Source organism: Zea mays, chromosome 4 (genome assembly GCF_902167145.1).
Source record: "Zea mays cultivar B73 chromosome 4, Zm-B73-REFERENCE-NAM-5.0, whole genome shotgun sequence".
Classification (NCBI taxonomy): domain Eukaryota; kingdom Viridiplantae; phylum Streptophyta; class Magnoliopsida; order Poales; family Poaceae; genus Zea; species Zea mays.
This window is the reverse complement of record NC_050099.1, coordinates 233,483,880-233,488,972: the sequence shown is the minus strand read 5'-3', so window position 1 is coordinate 233,488,972 and position 5,093 is coordinate 233,483,880.

Genomic DNA, 5,093 nt, shown 5'->3' with positions numbered 1-5,093 from the left:
GTGTAACTGACAACAAGAATCATTGAGATGTGCATATTGCTTCAAACAAATGCCTGAGGAAATGGACTCACCTGAAATCCTATAACAATAACAACGGATAATAATGGAGCTTGCTCATTTTAAGGTGAACTAACAAAATAAAAGTAATAAAAAGGGAAAAAGGAATATTCTTAGCATAAAATCTCTATAATCAGTAAATTATTCATATAAACAAAGTAAAGGAGAACGTTACTTAATTTGATGGACAATATGAAGTGTGTTACAACAACTTTAGCGTATGATATACCACAGTTTGCAAGGGTGGGAGGAAATACTCAAAAGAGACTTGTAAGGGTGGAAGTATTTATTTTATCAGTTCTATTTTAATTGTTGAATATATATCCCTTTTGTTTTAGCAGATCAAACAATAGCAGTAAAAAAATCAGTATGATAAGCAGATAGTGAACATTTTCTTTAGGAAAAAGAGGCAATAAGCAGTACAATGATAGCAACATAGAAGTAGCCAAACTCGCTGACCCAGATAGAGGCGCAGTTCTTTGTCGAAATAGTAGAGAAAGTATATGTTGTAGGTATAAAAATAAAGGACCTAAAATGAAGTGAGGAAAATTGAGTGCGGAATATTCTCAAAGGGAAACTGAGGAAGAGAAGGTTACCGGAGGAGCGATGCAAGGAGCCGGATTCGCTGAACCTGGTGACCTGGACGAAGGCGAAGCTGTCCCCTCAGGATTGAAGTATCCAGAGCTGCCTGTGAACCTTTTTTTGTTTTCTCCCACCTAGAGGCACTGCGTGAGGGGGTCTTAGATGGTTATTACTGTCAAGTGTAACTGACAACAAGAATCATTGAGATGTGCACATTGCTTCAAACAAATGCTTGAGGAAATGCACTCACTTGAAATCTTATAACAATAACAACCGATAATAATGGAGCTTGCTCATTTTAAGGTGAACTAACAAAATAAAAGTAATAAAAAGGGAAAAAGGAATATTCTTAGCATAAAATCTCTATAATCAGTAAATTATTCATATAAACAAAGTAAAGGAGAACGTTACTTAATTTGATGGACGATATGAAGCGTGTTACAACAACTTTAGCGTATGATATACCACAGTTTGCAAGGGTGGGAGGAAATACTCAAAAGAGACTTGTAAGGGTGGAAGTATTTATTTTATCAGTTCTATTTTAATTGTTGAATATATATCCCTTTTGTTTTAGCAGATCAAACAATAGCAGTAAAAAAATCAGTATGATAAGCAGGTAGTGAACATTTTCTTTAGGAAAAAGAAGCAATAAGCAGTACAATGATAGCAACATAGAAGTAGCCAAACTCGCTGACCCAGATAGAGGCGCAGTTCCTTGTCGAAATAGTAGAGAAAGTATATGTTGTAGGTATAAAAATAAAGGACCTAAAATGAAGTGAGGAAAATTGAGTGTGGAATATTCTCAAAGGGAAACTGAGGAAGAGAAGGTTACCGGAGGAGCGATGCAAGGAGCCGGATTCGCTGAACCTGGTGACCTGGACGAAGGCGAAGCTGTCCCCTCAGGATTGAAGTATCCAGAGCTGCCTATGAACCTTTTTTTGTTTTCTCCCACCTAGAGGCACTGCGTGAGGGGGTCTTAGATGGTTATTACTGTCAAGTGTAACTGACAGCAAGAATCATTGAGATGTGCACATTGCTTCAAACAAATGTCTATGCAACATAATTGTAGAGATGTGTTATTTTCAGGACTGCGCTTAAAGAAAAGATATGACCCCCAACTACAAATGATAATAACTAATTGAGCAATAATTTAACACCATAACACAATCTAATAAAAGGGTGAAAACGTACAAAGAAAAACTAACTGAAGCCATGGAATCAACATCATTTGTTGTTCATGTTTGGCGTTTTTCTGGAATCATTTTCATCATTTTCAAACTCAACATAAGGCATTCATATTACTTAACCGCACCAAACATGTATTCCAGCTTTAACAGCAACAAAAAACCGACATAAGGCATTCATATTACTTAGTGGTTGGCTGCTACTGACTTACTGAGTGGAACAACCAAGCAGCAGCACTGCCTTGCTATCCTAAACTCCTAGTAGCTTATTTGCAAATCTAACTAGACTTTATTGCTGATTTGTAGGTTCAAGCAATAGCCAAAGAGCCAACAAGTCATCAACATATATATGGAGTTCTAGGTAAGTTCAGACATCTGCGTGTTGTTGAGTATTGAGAATGGTTATTACTGATTTACTGTTGTTGACATTAGTGCCAGTTCAGAACAACTTATGTCCTAATCTTAATTCTTCTATATTTTCAATGTTTTAGCATGTATGATATGCCAAAATAATATTCATGGACATGGAGTATCACTTTCCTTTCCCCTTAAACAGTTATGCAAGTGTCTTAGATGTAACCCCCCATCCTTTTTGTATTCTGAAAATCATATTCATGAAGTCTTATATTAAGTTTTATGCAGTTTTATGTTAGCATTCGATAGTAAGTTCTGCACTTCGATGTTTTGTTCAATGTTCAGGATTAGGAATTCACAATGCCACACATCAAAGGTACATTGCAGTCATGAATCATGTACCTTGGTAAAGAAGCATGCTCTCTTTGCAATGTAGAACCTCTTTCTCCTTCTCACTATAATTCTCCTCAAGATGTGCAAACTGCCTTTTGAACTGTGAACTCCACTGCACAAAGATATTGGTATTAACTGTATTTTTTAAAAAAAAATGGATGTGAAACTGTGATTTCTGAAAATGTGATGCAAAGGGCAAATTCTGAAATTGTTATTAGCATCAGCACCAAAATGATTTTAGGCATGTCGGCACCAAAATGTTTTCAAGTGTGACTGACAGCAAGAATCATTGAGATGTGCACATTGCTTCAAACAAATGCCTATGCACAACACACTTAATTCTTTTCTCTCAATGCAATTCAGCACATGTTACTTCAAACAAATGGCTGTTCACATTCCAGTTTTATTAGTATGGCTAAGAAAGCCGCACAAAAGAGCCAAGCATGTTGCATGAATTAGTAACTTATCATTAAACTTTAAAGATCAATACTGATTATGACTGAAAATCTATTTAACTTTGATTTGTTTTGTTATAGGGCTCGACTGGTGATTTGAATCATTGACTAGAAGGCCATGTCTCAGAATAATAGCAGTTGGATGCGCATGCACTTCACGACAAATGAGTGGCAAACAAATTTCAGAAAGTTCATACAAACTACATTTGGTGGCACTACTAGAGGAGAAACTGCACCATGCCCATGTTCAAGATGTCGATGCATGTCCTACAGAACACAATCTCAGGTTCAGAGTCACTTGGTTATTAGAGGGTTTGATGAGAGCTTCATCGAAGAAGGAAACCAAGCAAATGATTCAGATGAGGGCAATGCTGCAGCAGTTGTCAATGATGATGAAACAGGTGACAGTGGTTCTGTGACCGAACTAGTTTCAACGCTAATTAGTGGTGCTATACACGAAGACATCATAGGAAAAATTAATGAAGAGCCAAATGCAAAAGCAAAGGCATTCTTTAATCTATTAACAGAGGCAAAGAAGGAATTGTATCCAGGTTGCAAGGAGGTCACTAAGGTATCTTTTATAGTAAGGCTCTTTCAGATTAAATGCATGTTTGGTCTTAGTAAAAGTGCATTAGCGGCCGTACTTCAGTTGTTTCGGCTTGTTCTCCCAGAAGGCCACTGTGTTCCGGACACATTGGATAAAGTACAAAAGGTTATTCATGATCTTGGCCTTGACTACCAAAAGATACATGCATGTGTCAATGATTGTTTGTTGTTTCGGAAAGAATATGCAGCCATGGATACATGTCCAACATGTGGTGAGTCTAGATGGCAACCAACGATTTCTGGGCATCATGAGGAGGCAACCAACAAGCGTGCCCCGCGGAAAATCCTAAGATATTTCCCAGTTATTCCTCGATTGCAAAGGTTGTATATGAATTCGACCACATCTGAATATATGCGTTGGCACAAGGAGGGCTTAGTCCAAGATAACAAAATGAGGCACCCTGCTGACTCTAAGGCATGGAAGCATGTAGATAACATATACAAAGATTTTGCTACTGATCCTCGTAACATTCGGTTGGGTCTTGCATCTGATGGCTTCAATCCATTTGGGATGGTCAATGTTGCGTACACTATATGGCCTGTCATTTTAATCCCTTACAACTTGCCACCTTGGTTGTGTTTGAAACAACCTTTCTGGATGTTGTCAATGTTGATACCCGGTAAAAACTCTCCAGGAAACAATATTGATGTATATTTGCAGCCTCTGATTGATGAGCTCAAAGACCTTTGGGAAAAAGGTGTTGAGACATGGGATGCCAAGGAGAAGAAGAACTTTAATTTGAGAGCAATTCTTCTCTGGACAATTAATGACTTCCCAGCATATGGGATGTTATCTGGCTGGAGCACAAAAGGCAAGTTTGCATGTCCATACTGCCACAAGGATACCGACTTCTTATGGTTGAAATGTGGATCCAAGCATTGCTACATGGGACATCGTCGGTTTCTGCCTATGGATCATAGGTGGCGCAAGAACAAGGCCAGTTTCAACAATACTGTGGAAACAAGGGAGCCTCCAGTGCCATTGAGTGGTGAAGGGGTTCTGCAACAGTATGAAAGTTTTGAGCAAATCACTTTTGGGAAGTCTACAAGGAAAAGGAAACAGCGTGAGGAAGAAACTAGATGGCACAATTGGAGGAAAAAGAGTATTTTTTTTGAACTACAATACTGGGAAAAATTGCTCGTAAGGCATAATTTGGATGTGATGCACATTGAGAAAAACATTTGTGACAGCATATTGGGGACTTTGCTAGGTATGGAAGGGAAATCTAAGGATGGCGAGAAGGCTCGACTTGACATGGAGCATTTAGGCATCAGGAAGGATCAACACATTGTGCTCGGGAATGGAAAATACACCTTGCCATCAGCACTTTACACATTGGGTAAGGATGAGATGATATGGTTATGCCAATTCCTAGAAGGCGTGAAGATGCCTGATGGTTATGCCTCTAACATAAAGAGGAGTGTGGATGTGAACAAGTGTAAGGTGTCTGGTCTAAAAACT